At 32.9% G+C, this 20,486-nt stretch overlaps 1 protein-coding gene across 1 annotated transcript in view; it reads left to right on the top strand.

Moving 5' to 3' along the window:
• The first annotated feature begins 658 nt into the window (after window positions 1-658).
• The window catches only part of Prestin (solute carrier family 26 member prestin), a 157,519-nt gene continuing 137,691 nt past the window's right edge, over window positions 659-20,486 (top strand). The window contains exon 1 of the mRNA XM_085950791.1: window positions 659-1,089. The gene's annotated coding sequence lies outside the window, so the exon portion shown is untranslated. The remainder of the gene's footprint in view (window positions 1,090-20,486) is intronic.

Genomic DNA, 20,486 nt, shown 5'->3' with positions numbered 1-20,486 from the left:
CTAATTTTATTTTGCCTATATTTATTACACTTAAGAGTTTATCGGCTGAAACAAATTACCATTTGGTTCTAATTTTGACATATAATACAACGGAAAAAATAATCTCACGTTAAAACAAATAATTGAAGCTTGAAACATAAAAACGTTGTTTCCCGAAAATATTGAATTGTGGACTTGTCGCTTTTTGTAATTAGACGCCTCACATATCTTAGATATTGGAGCTATGAAAGGATGATAAAAAATCAAGCGGCATTCTGGCGCTGCCTAGGGGCGGCATTTTTTATAGGGACGTCACTGGATGTACGTGGCAGCAAAGATCTAGAGATCGATAAGCGTGGACGGAACTAGAGTTTCATCCATCACTGGTTCGACTCCGGCTGATGATGATTTTATTATTACTTGTAAGGCACGTAACAAATTCATCTTCCCCAGTGCGCCGTCAAGTAAAAAAGTTTGACAGACACAGCTTTAAAGCCAGCCAAGCTGTACGCCGTACGAATGTGACCGTACAAAACAGCACATAATTGTATATTAATATTATTTATTTATTACCTATGTTATCGGTAGGTACCCCATTAGCAAAATTTCTTCTGTATATCAGTTGAACACAACGTCGCCGGTCGATCGCTCGTGTTCCGGAACGGTTTAAACAAAACGCGCGAATTGCCTGTGAAAAATTCGCCATTTGAAATATTATTACATTCGAAGTATTAATATTATGTTGCTAAACACCTTGCAATACTGCGATCGAACGAAAAGCCCATTAGAATAATTATTACTGTCAGTTGCAATAATAATGACATTATTTTAAACAATCGACTTCCTCAGAATAGTGGATAAATTTTTAAAATATTTCTACTGTTATGAAAGATATTCACAGTTCACGTGAGAATTTCGTATAGGCATTATTTTAACATGTTGTGGTATAATTGTTGAAAAAAATCAACAAGTTGTGACTATTTTACACAGTGATAAGGTGAATTTTGTTTACAATTTATTTTTTTAAGTATTCGTTTTACGTGACTTTGTGACATTTATCAACTATACAGGTGTGTTATTTTAAGAAACAACTATTAGCAGATTAACACGGTGAGTTAGTTTTTTTTATTGACTATTACAAATTTAATTTATTATTATTATTACCATAGAATGATTGTTTATGGTCACCACTCACCACTAATGCTCACTGGTGCACGAGTGTTTAGATTCGATTTTTACCCACTGAATATGACTCACAATGCAGGGCAGTCGGCCCATGGCCCCCACACCCTGAAGTGGCCCCCCTACCTATCACTAAGATTACAGGCAGTATGGCGCTTTATACGGATACTATCCGTGGCTTTATCCAACTGACTCTCTCTTAGGCATGCTTACATACTGCAGTTTGCAATTTAGAAGAAATCTTTATTTAGCTACGTATTTTTTTCGACTTATACGAGGTATAAATGAGAACTCTGCCATTCTGGGCAGTGTTGACCTGTGTGTCCCTGATAACTATCTTAGAAATAGAGAACATCAGTTGTTTATTCTCCCAAGGTGCAGAACCAACCTGCCACTGGTAATGCCAATTGGGAGGGCGATAACTATGTTCAACGAAATTGCTTCGGGTGTTGATATATTCCACCTACGTGAGGGTGAGTATAGGTGGACGTTATTTTATAAATTTTTAAAATAGGGTCTGTTTAACTCATCCGGTGTATTTCCATGTACCTATATAATTAATATTTTTGTATGTACATATTTCTACTGTTTAATAACATACTATCTATCTCTTTTTTATGTCATGTTGTGAACGTCTTAAACTTATAATTTGTAATGTCCACAATATGTAAAAATAAATTGAAAAAATTGAATTGAATTGAATTGAATTGAAATAACTTTTTCTAAATGGTGTTCGAGGTAAAATTAAGAGTAGATAATTTATATAATATATACCCCCGCCTCTTGTGGGGGACATGGGTGGTACCCCTTAACCATTAATATGCGCCATAAAGTGTGCGTAGATAATTATGTTAATAATTCTGTATGGTTGATATCTCTGAATCTTCTTAAATCACGCGTATTGTATCGCCTTGTCTTGTCTTGGCGACACTTCTATTGTCTTATAATTTCTGACAAAATTATCGAATATTACCCCCTAATGATTTTACACATATTTTGAAAAAAGAACTAAACACTGAATAATATTAGTAGAAAATGTTCTAAATTAGACATGGAAACCGTTGAGTCAATAAAATATTTGAATTCTGCGGAAATACCCGGTGCACTGAACCGATAGAAATGTAGTCATGTTGGAGAGGCCTTCATCTAGCGATTAACATATCCTGGCTGAAGAAGGCGGTGTGTTTATCTTCTTCTTTTTGATACAGCTGAATTTAGATTATCAATCAAACATCATGCATAATAATATTATAAAGACGACAAAATTTATCAATGAAAAAATAATATTAGCCCACAATTATTTACAACTAAATAGAAGACAATATCTAAAGAAAAAAGTATACTTAATTAATTAAAAAACCACAATGAATGAGATAGTGCAGTTAAATAAAAATAATATACATATAAAAAAAAGCTTGATAAATAAATATGTATATTCAAAACGATACATAATTAAGCTCATACAGAGAGGTCCCCGAGTGAGCCAAAGACATAATCGTAAAAATAGTGTTAATAAACAATGTCCAATTAAACTCATTATTTACAAGTGAAATATATTGATAACTGAAGAAATTTGGTTTGAATGCATTTTTTATTGGTATCCTAATTAGTATTGCCAATGACAGGTCTGAGGTCAGTAATTCTACACTATGTAGTTATCGAAGATACACACATCAACACCAGAGTTATCATTCATTATTATATTTACACAACCCATAAATCAAAAACATTACGTTGGTACCTAAATCAAAAATTATGATATATTTATGATGGGTGACTTTGGGTATCACATGATCGACGTCAGTGGCGAAGGGTGGAGGTAGGCTGTTAAGACTCGACATAAATAGTGCACACTAAACTTTCTCATTCATAATTATCTGTTTTCATTGAACTAATAATATATTTTGCAGATGGTGCTGGTTACTTTAAAAAATTCAAATAAACCTTGCCTAAACCGGACCATAATAGTTTAGGTATGCTATGGGCCATTCGACAAAATAGTGCACACTTTTTCAGTCATGCGTATATTATGTTTTTCTTGAATTACAAATACATGTTACAAATGATGTTAGTTAGTTTTTTTAATTCATTAAGCCCTGCCTAAACCAAATTATAATCTATAAACAATATTTTTTATCAAAAACCTATTATCCACTATGGCTTGGATGGTTACATGTAAGTTGTACGTATGCAGTTCACCGTGGAACACTTATTCGTGCGCCGCAGTACGTGAAACATGAGTTTGTATAACATTTTATCAAATGACGAGTTCTTCGTTGAACATTTCACCGTAGAATACATATTTTGTACGTATCTTACAAAATGCGGCGATAGTTTGCAAATAGTATTGTTCCAAGTAGATTAACCCTAACCTAACTTAACCTAACCTAACCTAGTAAAGACATCTCATAAAATTCGCCACATGTTGTAGCAAACGTACAAATATACTCCACGGTGAAATATTCAACGAAAAACTGGTCATTTGACTAAATGTTACACGAACTCATGTTGCACGTACTGCGGCGCACGAATAAGTGTCCTGCGCTGAACTGTTTACGTACAAATTTCCGGATACGGGCTTGGATTAGGCATGGTTTAATTGAATTTTAAAAACTAACAAACACTATCTACATATTATTGTCTGAGTTCAATGAAAACAAATACATTTAACTGACAAAGTTTAGAATGCACTATTTATGTCAGATATTAACAGCCTACCTCCACCCTTCGACATTGATGCAATGGTCAATTATGCGAAATTATGCAACGGAAAGAATTCAGCCCACTAACTAAGAATAACGTAATAACATTTCAAAAGACTTCATCCAGCATTTGGTTGATAGAAACTGATGATAGATTTAAATTTATCTTAATCTTGATTTCAATTATTCTGAAATCGCACCTATTTATTTCATAAACAATAATTATTAATTGTCTATGCTAAATACATTTTGTTTATAATATATTTAAGTTGCTTTCATTCCTAATTTAAAAACTGTTGCAACGTTGTTATGAAGTACGTATCAATTTTATTCACTCTCTGTTATTGTCAAACAAATAAATACTAGTTTTCATTTTGTTTTATTCTTTTTAATATAAAATACTTATACTACGTTATTATTTATTTCTTTTAAATGCATTGGCAATCTCTTGTCAATAAAATTATTTAAAAAAACCTCTTATCAGTTCACAGCATTGCGTGTAGGTACATTGTATTGAAATGTAATTGTCCTTAATTGACTCGTTTTAAACAAACCAGTTGTAATAATAATTTATTACATTCGGTACAGATATCAAGTACCTAGTCACTATATACTCACAGTTTTACACGCGTTTACTGTAACATGATCGATTGTATATAATGCTAATTTATTATACGAGTTATCGATTATTAATATATACGTATTATTATAATATAGTGTTATTATGAATTAAATTCGTCAGCTGAATACAGAACTAACTGATATATTAAATATTTTACAGAATTGTTCTTTGAAACATCCTATTTAAGTAATTTATTATGTATGCATCATCACATGTATGCATCATTATGTTCGTCAATAGCTTTACTAAAATATAATGTATACACCAGCAGCGAAGGATAGAGGTAGGCTATTAAAATTCGCCAGAAATAGTGCACATTAAACTTTGTTGGTCATACGTATTTGTTTTTATCGAACTAACACTATAATTTACATTTATGGTATTGGGTTAGTTTTTAAAAATCAATTAAACCCTGCCTGACGCAAACCATAATAGTTTCGGTATATTTTGGGCGATATGACAAAATTGTGCACACTTTTTCATTCACATTTATTTGTTTTCGTTGGATTAAGAATACATATTACACATATTGTTGGTTCATTACGCCCTGCCTAAACCAAACTAGAATAGTCAAAAATTACTCGTATATCTATAAAATATCCAAATTTATGTACGATTTAATTGCAAAGTTTTAGATATTTTATAGATAGACGAGTAATTTTTGACTATTATCTATTATGGCTTGGTTTCGCAGGCTGAATTTAAAAAAACTAACTAATACCATCTGTAAATTATTGTAGTCTTATTTCGACGAAAACAAATACGTATGACTGACACTTTAGTGTGCACTATTTTTGGCGGATCTTAACAGCCTACCTCCACCCTTCGCCACTGATACACTTACCTATCTATACAAGTAATAAATAATTTAAATAGGTGGTTTCAAAGAACTCCCTTCTAAAAATATTTCAAATGTGAGTTAAAATATTTCTGCATTCACCCGACGAATTGTAATTTATACTTATAGATAAATATGTATATATACATGTATCATCATCATTTATGGCAGTACAATCCTTGGCGAGTCTTGGTTTCTTTCAAAAACTTCCTCCATCCTGGACGATCCAGCGCCGACACTCTCCAGTTGCTTTGACCGATCATTTTTAAATCTTCCCTGACGCAGTCCAGCCATCTCAATTTTGGCCTTCCGGGTCTTCTCTTGCCATCGGGGGATTACGTACATAGCCCGCCAAGACGGTATATTGCCATATATCTTCTGGTATTCTATGCACGTGGCTGATCCAGCACATTATCTGCATTTTCATATGCCACGTGATATTTTCGTCCCCATAAAGTGTGTACAAGACTTATTTGGTCATTCCAAGACGCGATCTATCATACTTTACAAAACTTCCAAAAATATTTTTTAATTGTATGTTTTTTATCTTCCATTGTTTAGTAAACAAATTGTGTATAAAATAAACCATCAATTTTAGATGGAATTAAAAAATATTGATCCATTCTTCCTTCTTTAAAAATATGTTTTTATTAAAATATGAAAATCTCGAATGAAATACCATAAACTAAAATAAAACATAAGCTATTGTTTTGATCGGAAAACAACTATTTTTTTTTAATTCTGTTCATGGCTTATGAATATGAGATTCGCCAAAAATATATTATTACGTCGGTACTATCTTTCAATGATATCTCATAACACTACAGCAAAAATACTATTTTACCTACTCGTAATTATAAATTCAAGACTGTTGTATAAACACATAAAAACAGTAATTCACGACGCCATATAATATTATAAAAAAAAAACTGGTAGATATAAAATTTTACGGATCTATGAATATTTTCTTGGTCTATGAATACCAATCAAAAGGTCATAGTATGCATAATAATATTTATTATGTTGGTACGCAATTCAAATATTTTGCACAAACATAAAGGTTTTATTTTTTTCATATTTTTTAAACAATATGTCATAGATAATTTAGAAGTGTATAATTTAAAAAAAAGAATAATATGCGAGTGAGTTCACTCCTGTCAGTTATAATTTGTATTAGTTAACCTAAAAAAGTGTATTAAAATGTTGAATACCTACATTGTAGATATTATCTAGATCTGCTCATTTTTTTTGTTAAATATTCATTTAAATGAAAGCACCGATAATAAAACAACGCGTGTTTAAGGGCCCACATGCCCCACGTAGGTCAAAATGGAAATTGTATGGTATTTTCAGAGCATAAACCTGGACATTCCTTCAACGTTGTAGATAATCTATTTATATAATTTTGAAGCCTTATTACCTTTTATATTTATTTTAAACATTTGATGACTGCATAAAATATTTTTATTACATATTACAATAAATCTAAAAAATCTTAACACCACTGCACATGGATGTACTGAAATATTACTACATTCTAAAACACTATTTTATGTGATAGGAATACTTTATGCAGTGATCAAAATGTTTAAAATGAATATAAAGGATAATAAGGCTTCGAAATTATATAAATAGATTATCTAAATCCAGGCTTATGCTCTGAAAATACCATAAAATCTCCATTTTGACCAACGTAGGACACGTGGGCCGTTAATACGGAGTCTTTAATAATAACGTCAAAATAATATTTTTTTTGACAGCACAAGATGAAGAACAAAAATCATATAGGTATTTGAAACAATTGAATTAACAACGATTATTGATTGTCAAAACGAGAGAATCTAAAATGTTAGATGTCTTAAATAAAGTAATACGTAAGTAATTGAAAGAACATGCAATATAATGTAGATACAAACCAAATATTTTGGTTGTTTTAGAAACTCTTTGTCCTCACAAAACGAAGACTTGAAACCCTAATATCTCTAAAATATGTCTTTTGCACATGTCTTGGTTTTATACTCACGGTGCGTTACTTATTGCTGTCATCTTTGATAATAACGTTATACGGAATAGATAGGTACCTATATTGTTACGTTTATTAGATACCTACGGTGGCAGGTGGAATATAATATGGTTTTTATTTATTTTTTATCGTGGGGGGGGCTTCAAACAAAACTAAACCCTCCCCAAACCCTCCACTGGGTACAGTAGTGTGTCTTAGTCCTGATGCATGCGAGGTTATTTCAGGGGGCGAGCAAGACGATAAATTTAAGTAATGGAAGAAACGAGACAATAATATATCCGCTGTAACGACGTCGCATACATTAGAACTAAAAAATACTACTATATTAAAAAATAATAACCAATTGTCTGTTATGTTTCGCGATGTGTGTTTTTTTGTTTCTGTAAATTATACTTATAATATGTACATATACACACCTTTCGGCATAGCTAAACTCTTTCTATATGCATGAAACTATTAAATAAACTCATTAGTTATAGATAATCACACCGCTTGCAGGGGCTTCTAACTGATTTTTGATCAAGAATGCCGCATTTTTTTTAAATGTAGCTTCCATGATTTCAAAGAAAAAAACAATAAATAAACTTGTAATATATAAATGTTATTACTTATGTTGGTATCAGTAGCGTGCGGTGATCTTCGATTGTAGGGATGTTGTTGAAAAAATACATATTATGTAGGTACAAGGTTTTTTTTTTTAACTAATTGTATCTTAGTGGACAGGCATTCAAGGAGTAGGTAAGTATAGTTTTTACACTTTAAATTCAGGATTGTGGAGTCCTTGGAAAGGGACTCCGGGACACATTGGATCACTCAATGGAAAGACAATATATAAATTAAATTAAAACAATAATACTGTAGTAATTATTACCTATTATAAGAATTTATAAAACAACAAGAAGAAGAAATTGATACTTTTTATACAAATGTAAACAAAGCTATTAACCAAGCACATAAAAATTTTATAATAATGGGCGACCTAAATGCAAAAATAGGCCAACCCAGACAAGACGAATACTTAGATACAAAATCAAACGGGCATGGAGAAAGAAACCAGAGAGGCCAGAGATTAACACTTTGGAGGAGGCCTTCACCCGAAGAGGGGTTCTTACAAACCAAACAAACTAATTACATATCATTGTTTAATTTATAAACATGATCTAATAGTATTATATACAAAAATAAAAAATCTTAATATATATAATATGTATTATACAAAAATATAAAAAATAATAATAATTAATATTATATAAACTAGAAAATAAGTAGTATTTAACTGTCATTTACTTTTGTTTGTAAGAAATAAAAAGGCTTTTTTATTTATTTTATATATAAAACAACGTAGGTACACTTCAACTCATTTTACACGAGTAAAATATATCAATATCTTAAGCGATTTAGTTGAATTCAGTAATTAGTTCCCCAATTGGCATTACCAATGGAATGTTAGTTCTGTTTTCGTATGTACGTATTTCGTATTTACGAATGTACCTTGAAATGAGACTTTTTCACAATCTAACGTGTAATTATCTGAACTGCATAATATTATTATCTCAGACTAACCAGTCTCCAATAAAAAAGATATGGCTTCCAGTTATTAAATTATATCAATAGATAAATTTTCTTGATATTCTATTTAGGTTGAATTACTCGTTAACAACGGACTATCGGTAACAAGCCTAGATGCGCCCGTTGTCTTGAGGTAACTATATGTTTTTCAATCACGGTCGATTGATGACCCGTAGCTGAGTTGCGCCTGGACTTGCGACAATAACGAAGATTTGAGGTGGGAGGGAAATATAGAGATGGGGCGACCATAATTGGCCCAACCACTATTACTTATGTGATAACTATTATATTTGTGTCGATTTGCCGCTGGGGGCTGCAGAGGACGCATGTAAATAGATTCACGGACGCAAGCGCGGCCGCGGAATAGGTATTGAACACCCCTAGTACATAACATCCAATGGCAATTTAGTTGACATCCAAAGATGTAGGAATTATTAATAATCATTTTGGCAATGAACCTTTCGCAATGTCTCATTTGACCAAAACAAAAAGATTGTAATTGTAAGAATGTAAGAATGTACAGTCGGCTAAACATTGTGTATACTCTGTACCATGTTTTTAAATATCGAACATCTGATTGTTATGGTCAATAGTGGATTAAAAGCATTCCGTATATTCTCAAATCCTTTCCCAGACTGAAGACATAATTTTGGAATATATCTGGTGGTTCGCTTCTATTTCATCCATAACATATCCGTCATATTATGCCCCTGCTCCATTGGCACGCAAGTCAAACGATGAATAAATTATTTAAAGTACTTAATTTCGCGGAGAGTAATCTGCGGACTTTTATGTCCTCATACCAGGTTCATTGGATTTCAAACAAGTTTGATATTTTAGCCAGAATTCGTCCTTCGAACTGAAATACCTAATGGGTATTACTTCACAACTCGACCAATCTCGAGTGTAGAAGAATATGTGATAAACTTAAACACGTGTCAATAATACGTTATTCTAAGCTTATCCTTCGTTCTGACAACTGCTCTCGATGTATGCACTGACTCTCATTCAATTTGATGTATTTTAAGATTGAAAAAAACACTATTGCACGTCTATAATTTGAGTTTCATTTTCGTAGGACACTCACACATTCAAAATCCTGCCTCAAAATATAGTGTATTGAGGCATAGCCTATCTTAATTATTTGTATTAATCTGTTCTGTGTTCGTAGATTAATAATCAATATCTAATACACTCGGATTTCAAAGAATTCCATTTACGAATTATGGATTACGAATTACAGACCTACAAATTTATCTGAAGAATGGGATGGGGGAGCCACTGTCGAAAACTACCCAATCAAGACTCGTAACTGGACAAAATCTGACATTCGAATGAAATTTGCAAAATGGCGTCCTATGGTAGTTCGTAGTTCCATTTTTGGTCATTCTACAGATAAGTTTGTACGTCTGTACGATGTATGGGAATAATTTAAATCGAAAATCAACATTCAAATTACATACTTATATTATATTATGAGTGTTTGACTTAACGATGTTTGTAACCAACTATATTTCCCATTTATTATTTTTTAAGTGTCCCGAATAAAAAAATATATATTACGAATTAAAGCATCATTTACAAATTCCAATCCCCTGAAATCAAACCACAACTCATAGTAGCTCTCTGCCGTTCATTAAAAGATAAACGGAAGTCTAAAGCTTACAATGCAATTCAATAAATCTGTAATGGAATATATATAATTAAAATGATCATCTTTGTTCATGTACGGTAACTTTGGCACATCTTATTTAATTGATTTTAATTTGGAGGCGCTTCAAAATTTTGACTGATAAAATAGATACTGTAATAGCGTCTTGATTGTTTTTACATAACATCATTGTTGCTGACTGTACACATTATTTTGACAAACAAAAACGCGTGATGTGCCAAACTTTGACAAATTACGGATGTACCATAATGACTTTTTGATTGTATAATTTTGTACTTGTAATAAATTAATTTATGTTGTACCCATGAAAACAATGATACAAGTTAGTAATTATATTGCTACTTACGTGACAAGAGATTGACCAATCAACGAAATATCTCTACTTTTAATCTTTCTTTATTGACATTAAAAGTCGTTTAGTACAAGTATATGCCGCTAGTACGGCAGCTCGCTAAGATAGTCTCATAATTTAATAATTAATGGATTCAATATTCTCTCTCCTCGAATTCCTAAATACGGACTTACGGTACATTTCGAGGGTTACATGTAAATTGTACGTATTTCGGTTTAGCTACAACAATGTGTATATAAATCAATGACATTATTAATGTACGACGCACTCAATACAGTAGCTACTCGTAGCAAGTAAATTCGCGCATTCGCATGTATAGGTAGACGTCACGCAATTTCCATTATGCGATATCACGCATCGGGAATTTATAGCAATATGACCTTTATTGTAATGGCGTTAGAGCAGTGTTTCTAATGTCAATGTTCATTTGAGCGAACCCGTTCGAACCGAACCATTCGGCAGACACAACAAAAAGCATCAGGAATTTATAGTAATATCTCATTTATTGTAATGGAGTTAGAACAGATTATGCCATTCGGCAGACCTGCCAATAAAGTGAGTATAATTTTCTTTTCCAAATGATTCGTCCATATTAATGGCATTGATATAAATATATAACAATTCGTTATAAAATGTATCATCAGCATGACACGGTATGTATATGTTACGCCGAATGTGCGAAATTGACTATTATATAAAATGGGCTAAATTTTGGCTAATTCATGTAATAGTCAAACCTATTGCCTTATTCATGAATTAGGTAAATTTTGTGCCGAGTGCGTGAATTCGGCAGGGTATGGAATTTTTAAACTGTCAACATGACAGTAGAAAAATTAAATTTAATACGGATGGTTTTATTAATTATAATTGGACATAATATAATATTATTATTAAGTTAGGTTAGGTTAGGTTTGGTTTTGTAATTCTGAATTATTCAACTGAATGTCCATTTTGAGGTTAGCTAACAAGTGTCAACAAACTATCACAAACATACAATCGACAATTGCACGATTGATACCCAAGCACGAATCAAATCGCGAAAATACCTTTTAATAAAATTCTTCCGTTATCATAATATTGTAGTTCTAGATTTTTTTTTTGCCCATAGTAAATGGATATTAACGTCATTGTAGTTATTGGTTGGTATATTTTTATATTATAATCAATAACATTTGACACATTTGGTTAGTTTGATTAGTTGAAAAAAACACCACCGGAGCGCCACCATCTATTTTGACCATAGATAATATACGTACAGTTTGACGAATGCATGAGCATTTGACACATTTAGTTTAGTTGCAAAAAATACCACCGTAGCGCTACTATCTAGTCCGATGTGATATGTCCGATGCATGAACTAGGCAGAAAAATTACTGCCGAATTCACGAACTCGCCAGATATTTTGTCTAATTCATGAATAAGGCAACGGGCTTGCATTTTTCATGATTTAGGCAAAATTTAGCCCATTACATGTAATAGTCAATTTTGCACATTCGGCGTAACATATACACCACTTAGATGAAGGCGTTCCTAGGGATTGCAATACCGAACGAAAATGTCAATACCGGTTTTTCGGTATTTCTTATTGAATACCGATATAAATACCGGTATTTCTTAAACATTAAAAAAACAGAAATAGGTGATTGATTATCAATAAATATAGCTATTAAAAAATTTTAAAATATTATTTTATAGCAAAAACATACATACCTAGATTTTACTATGTTGATATTTAAAAATATGTATTGATCATAATTGTAAAAGTAGTGATTTTTTTACAAATAATTTTAATATATCGATAATTTTAACTAAAGCCCTCAAAAGTTCACCAAGTGCAAATAAGTCCGGCTGCAGGAAAAGCTTCTTAAATTCAACGCCTATACAGTCATCAATAATTATTGAATAATTGTTTTTGTCACGGATGTTTTATATTTCGAAATAATATTATGATAATTCATCGCGACAATTACTTATATAAATATATTTGATGAAATTTGTTTTATTATTTTTTCACCTCTGTTGGATTCACTCAATATATTTGCATTTTAGCAGCACATAACTTAAAATTCATTTTAAAAAACGTAAACGAGTGTACTTTCTTAATGCCAAAAATTCCGGTATTTTGTATTTTTAAAACCGGTATTTCGGTATTGATAAATACTGGAATACCGGTATTTCAATCCCTAGCCATGTGCATTCGCCAACATTGATAACTCCGTCGATCCAGCGGATGTGTGTCGTTTATTGATTACAATTCTTGTCCAGCAGCGAGCAACACGCTGCTCCATTGGGTTACATGTAAATTGTATGTATTACATTTCACCGTAGAAAGTTCGCCGATAAGCCGATAAACTGGATTATTTGTTAGTTTGGGTTAGTTTAGGTTAGCTTAGGTTGGGTTAGGTTAGGTTAGGTTAGGTTTGGTTAGGTTAACCTAACAAATAATCCAGTTTATCGGCTATTTTCAAAATGCGTTTTCCGCTGTATCCGCTTTAACCGAACAGTACCGTAACGGTCAAGAATACAGCGAACTGCATACGAACAATTTACATGAAACCTGTGTTATCCTTCTGACGCCATACGAGAAGCAGAAGATTCTTCAATCTTCTTAATAATTCGTATTCCAATGAAAACTTTTCCATATTCTATGAAGCATCTAAGAATCCCTGTCGCTCGCCAGTCTTCTTGCGTCAATCCAGGTCACGCCAGTATCCCGTAGCTCCACCGTATACACTGCATAGATAGTATATAGCGGTCTCCCAGGACGGCTGAATCCGGTTGGCTTGAAGAACAAGCCGAGTCAGATCCAACGTCGCCTCTTCTCTCTCAGCGTGATGAGAGGCTGCTTGGTAGGCTCTCTACCGCACACCCAGTATCCGTCGCAAACATATGTTCTCGAAGCTCATTGTACGGTTGCTCCGTATCATTCCACCGTTAAAACGCAAGTGTCGAATACATGGTCCCCCACATCCCGAAGCGGGCCCCCATGCTATGATCTTTGGCGCCCCCCTACCTATCGCTACGATTAAGTGCAGTGTGAAGATCTACAGTTGCGTATTAATTCCAAAATATGTTTAAGATAAAATTAAGGGTATTTTAGCGTTTTTTTAATACACCCAGTTGAATTATGGAGTTGTTGAATATCGACAAGCGACAATCAAAAATTGCATCGCCAATTTTCGCCAATTACAATTTTGTGATGTAGGTATGTTTATTTTACTTGGCTAGTCGATCTGCCATGACGGGCCCGCCTTAAGCTCGGGCCCCCAGGCTAGAGCCCTAGTAGGGGCCATGGTCGAATATGGCCAAGGTCCAATGAAACAATATGCACAACTATGTCTTAGTTTTTCAAGTGCTAGTTTAGCATTTTTTTCTGCCCAGTAACTTATTTTCCTAAATTATCTGGTAAATTTTGCGGCAGTTAGCAACACAGAGCGTCATTAAAAATCGTCAAATACTATCAACAAAAAATAACGGTAATTTAATAAATGGCAGTGACATAATATGCAATTTAGAATTGGCCAAATTATTCGTACTATTTCGAAATATTATTATAATCATTAATGAACATATTATAACCTGACCTTTGTATATATTAAATAAGTATATAATATACTACTCCAGGGTTTCCCAAACTATGTTCCGCCGAACCCGAATAGGTGTTCCGCGACCATTTGGAAAGGTTTAATACACTGCAACACATTTAAAGATCTTCTAGTAAGTAGAAATAAAATAAGTAAAACTAAAATAAATAAATAATCTACTTAATATTGAAAGGCAAGTGATGATTAGCCTCCACTGATGTTTATGACGTCAAGTTACTAGATAGGTCATGGCTCGCACAAGGGGGGGCTGACAGGCCTCTAGCCTGGGGGGCTGGGCTTACGAGGGGCCGGCGTGAGAGATCGGCCAGTCAAGTGAGATAAACACACATCACAAACATGCACTAATAGTAAAAAAATGTCGGCTGCGGTGATGTTTCACTTCCAACATACTGACATTTAATAATATGTGGTTTTGCCATACTTACAATTTTTGATTATTGTCGATATTTGACATGCCCATAATTGTGCATATAAAATTGGGTGTATTAAAAATACAAAAAAATCGCTAAAAATACCCTTAATTTTACCTCGAACACCATTTGAAACATGCAACTGTAGATCGTCACATTGCCTTTAACCTTAGCGGTAAGTAGGGGGCCCGGCAAAAGATCTTAGCCTGGGGGCCCACTTCGGGATGTGGGGGCCATGATCTTGGAACAGACGGAGGACCATCTTTTCTCACACCGTGCGCATGAAAAAGATGGAGTATATTGTTTTTAACTGACCGGCTGACAAGTCTTGTCAATTTAACGACAGTTGCCAAAATTGGCAAAACGGTTAGCTGCGCTAATAAATTAACCTACAAAATAAACTAAGTGTTCCGTTAAAATTTCCGGGTTTGCGAAGTGTTCCATTGCAGAAAAAGTTTGGGAAACCCTGTACTACTCAATGAGTTATATAAACCACATTGCCACAACGAATTAAATGGCACAGTCAAAACCGGTATCCATAGACACCCAACATTAAATAATAATTTTATTGACCTACAACAAAATCAATTCACTTATCATGACCTAGAGACAATGTGTCTTGATGATAAAAAAAACCTTCAGGGCCTTCGAAAAAAACATAAGATTTCGATTACTCATTATGTTAGGTACCTATTATAATATCTCTGTTTGGTTTCTAAGACAATTCAAGGTAATTTAAGGTCATGACCATTGTTTAGGTATTGTAGTAAAATATAATATTATCTCTCAATTGATTCTTGTGCTGAGGCTGTCAAACTTTTTGAATTGATACAATGGCGGCGCGGAGGCTTTCTTTGACGCAGATAACGCAATCGATTCGTCAATACATTTAAAATGAGGCCTCGAAACAGTTCAAACTATTCATGCAATTATTAAATTATACCAATATCTAAATAAATATGCGTTCAGCAATTCAGAGGGTTTAAGCGAACCCTTTTTTGAGTTTTAAAAAGTTTTAAAATGATCGTCATTTTCATTGTTAATTATTCTATTTAACAAAATGCCTGACAGCAAATCGTCTTCATTATTTGCCTCTTCTGTCAAAAAAAGTGAGGTTATTTATCATTCGCCAATGTTTCTGCATTTAAAATAATTCCAGTGTTGCAAAGTGTCAAATATAATATTTTTATTGGATTTTAGGATGAAAATTTAATTATAAAAAAAACATCCGGAGCAGTTTAGCACTACAAATTTTCGGTACTCCGGCTCCGCTCCTGGTCCGGGTAAAACCCCATTGCCCCGTGCTCCTGCTCCGAGCCCCACTCCAACGCTCAATTTCTCAAAGCATCAAAAAATCCCTAGCAACTAACGTCAAGGTGGTTTATAAAATAATCACTTAAACAGAAAGACATAAACTACTGATTTTATTGGTATGTGTTGTGATTGTCATCTTTAATAATGAATATTATTTTAATGATGGCTGTGCCGGCTTATAATGTCGTGGATCCCAAATTCGAATCCAGGGCTGCCAAATACACATATTATTTTTCAATTTGTGTTTGGAGTCTAAGTATGGACCTAATAGGTTGAGCAAGTGGCTAACACTTTTGGACATACACTTAAATAAGGGTTATCTTTCTAAGAATCCAATTCATCTGCTAATGATCTTTTCAAGACTGCTTTGTCAAGAATTCTAAAATATGTACAATTCTTTGAATTTTTGCAAGAGGGTTTCGCCTCACAGTTTCAGAAACACTGCATTCCGTCTTGATGCGTGTCTATAAAATAATACCAGATACACTTTAAATGTACAGCTATTAGCTACTAATAGTACACTTTACATCAAACAAGGTGAACCATAGACAAACATTTCAATAAACATTTTAGGTACCTAGATTATTTGTGTTGTATGCAAATGGTAGTTTCCGGAAAACTCCAAGAGGGTAGATAGCAGCTATACCTGACTCACAATCGTGTTTTAAAAACAATTCGTCAGCTGAATGCAGAACTATTCTAACTTACATTTGAAATTTTTGAGGAGACAGTTTTTTAAAACAAGTTACTGAAATTATTTATTATCTTTATGGATAAATGGATGCATCATATTTTAGTAGGATTATTGATGAAAAAAATGGTGCATTCACTTGTCCATATAAATAATAAATAACTGAAGTAGGCTGTTTCAAAATACTCTTCTGCAAAATATTTCAAATGTGAGTTAGAATAGTTCTGCATTCAGCTGACGAATTAGTGTCTGGGTGAAACTATACTTCCCACTAGGGATTCCAATCCCGGGATCCCGGGATCCCGAGCTATTTTCGATACCTATGAATCCCGGGATGGATAAACATAATGGAGGATAAAATAAAAGCGAAAATATAACAGAAAAAATACTTTTAATAAAAAATAACTACATTTGAAATAAACTGAGTTTGAATGAAGTTTGATTTATACCCACGTGTAAGTTGCCGATTCATTTTATTTTTCCACGTAAATTATTAAAAATGAGAAAGATTGGGAAAAAACAATACTTTGCACTTTTAACAAAGTAATTCCACCATGGCCTCATACGTTTTACAGCAGTTTCATATTTGGCTGACTAATTAGATTTATCAAGCGGAAAAGCCATAAGTACACCATTATTATTTGCTTTACTATTTTAAATCTCGCTAACCCATTCATTAAGTCTTTACTATCAGAAACAGTAATCTCATATTAAATTCACATTATTATTTATATATATATATATTACATAATATTATTTACTCCATTAAACTTATGTATTTCCAAGATTGAACGTAGATATACAATATTAACAATAAATATATTAAATTTATCAATGTTATGTGTAAATATAAAAAAAATATATTAACAATGGAAAAAATGCCAATCCCGGGACAAGTCCCGGGATCCCGGGATTGTCAAATTGTAATCCCGAAATCCCGGGATCAGAATTTTGGCTCGGGATTGGATTCCCTACTTCCCACAATAATGACATGGATTTTTCTGGTATTTATCTATGGTTAGATGTAAATTGTACGTGTTACATTTCACCGTAGCATAGATGAAAATATTACGCATTTTTCTTTATTTTTAATTTAATTACATACATATTTTCTACTGCCTTTCCCTTGCATTACGGTAGTTTTTTATGACGTATTTTGTAAGTGTTTTAGGTACAAGTCGTTTTACAGGAAACCAGGCGGAAACCGCGCCAATTTTCATGGCCGATTTTGGCAAAATTTATGAATTCAAGAATGAAAACCTAACCTAACCTAACAAATAATCCATTATATCGGCTATATTCAAAATTTGTTTGCCGCTGGCTTCCTGAAACCGACAAGAACCGTGTTTTATTTAGACAAGAATTTTATCTTAGTACTATACGACCCAAAGAGGTTGGACGGTCTTTAACATACGACCATTCGCACCGTGAGTGTAAAACCAAGGCATCTGCAAATTTTTCAATTTCGAGATTAAATGCAAAACAACTGCAAAAGTCGTGAACTTAAACCAAATATTATCGTTTTTTTTTAGAAACTCTATTTCTCCTAACAAAACGACAGACTTCAAACCCTAATATATCCAAAATATGTCTTTTGCAGATGCCTTGGTTTTGCGGTGCGATATTATATTTCCGATACAACATTTCACGGTGAAGTGTGATACGGCATACTCCATACGTACAAATTTTCGGTCTCGTTTATTTATATACATATTTCACTCCTACTATATAAATCGAACGAGTCAACAACTACACCTATCTTGGACAGCAAATCGATAATATCTTGGCTCTCCAGAGAAACAACTCAAAATACTTTGTTCTAAGATAATGGCGTTTAAAATTTTGCACAAATTCTCATTCGAATATTAAAGCCTTGATTTGTGAGAAAATCTGTTAATTACAACGTTTTTATTAGGTCGTATTCTTATTTGTCCGGTGGTTGTTTATCCAGTACAAATCTTACAATCGATTTTTAACTAACTTCCCGACTAGCTAGACATTTGAAAGACACTAGAAGAATATATTATCAGAACACGATGCCAATGCATTTTTTTAATACTTTTAGCCATCTTTAAGTAGAATTGAATTCATTTTCAATTAATTCTGTTTTGTATGAAAAGTTATTTCGACACCATTATTGGTTGCTAGGGGCCTGGGGTCCTAGCAACTAAATTATTAATATATACGTGCGTTACTATGGAAATCAGTATGAATGTCAAAATGACATTTCAGTATTATTTCTATCAAGTACAATTTTTTTTTTGATCGTTTAAGCTAGTCAAGTCAAGTTTATATGATTCAACAGAAAATTTAAAAACGTTGTATATAAAAAGTTCTTTTTATCTTGTAATTATTTTTATTTAGTTCAAATGAACTTAGCAATGCACAATGAAATTTTAGAGTTTAACAAAAAATTAGCCCAGACATTCCCGTTAATAATTTATCGAATTGATAATTTAATCCCAGAAAGAGTTATTCTATTTTTTGACCCTTTGAAGAGATTTTCAATTATTTTTTTTATTTAATTATAAAGATAATACCTTTATACATCGAATGGCATTTGGAATAACTCGATTTAAAAACTTTGAATTGTTTCCCTATAGAACTAGGGTATCGAAATGTCAATTTTTATTTTGTTTTTCTCTCGTATTCCGATGTTTTTATTAATTATTAAGTAGTCATGAATTATATATATAGCCAACTGCATACGTACAAATTTCCGGACACGCTGTTCAGATACTAAATACAGCCTGCTTGAAGTTGGACATGACCAGGATATGGGATATAGAATTGAACAGTGATTAAAGTTGTTTAGTGAAATTAAAACTGTTTTTTTAGGGATATTATGTCTGATTCCAAGACAGCTATATTATCCTCAAAACGCACACCTTTAAAATTATTCAGGTAGCATTTCAAATTATAAAAATTCTCACGGTTATATTATTTACCTCAGTCATAATGCAAAATTCTTTGTCGTACGATTTCAATTTACAAAAAACAGTAATAATAGCCACTTGCCATTGTTGGAGAATATAACAATTTAATAATATAAGTAATAAAAGACATATATTTAATAGTGGGTTTATATGAAGTATATGATAATAATTATTTATTTACGATTATTAATTTAACGCAGCGATTTCCAAACTGGGAGGCGCGGAGTGTTGCAAGGTGAGGCGCGAACAGTTTAATGTGATTCATCAGTGAAACGGCAAATAATTTTCAACCATAGGCGCGACGAAATTTTGCACTCGCTCCCATTCGGAGAGAGAATGTAGAGTTGGATACACGTCATTTTGCTTCGTGATGGCGACGGCCGTAATAATTCTTAAATCGTGTAAAAATGACTTAAAACGTTACCCATTTACTTTAAAAAGAAAACATGTCAATGAATATATTATTATTGTTGCTGATAAAACAATAAACAGAACATTAAATGGACACATGTTGGATTTATAAGACAAATTATATTTGGTTTGACATGCCTCATTTGCACCCGCGACCTGCAATCCGCGCATCGCTTAGCG

The sequence above is a fragment of the Rhyacophila brunnea genome, unplaced genomic scaffold (genome assembly GCF_057557595.1).
Source record: "Rhyacophila brunnea isolate RB1 unplaced genomic scaffold, BYU_Rbru_1.0 scaffold_23, whole genome shotgun sequence".
Lineage (NCBI taxonomy): Eukaryota > Metazoa > Arthropoda > Insecta > Trichoptera > Rhyacophilidae > Rhyacophila > Rhyacophila brunnea.
The sequence above is the reverse complement of the archived record's forward strand: the minus strand, read 5'-3'. Positions and strand labels throughout refer to the sequence as shown.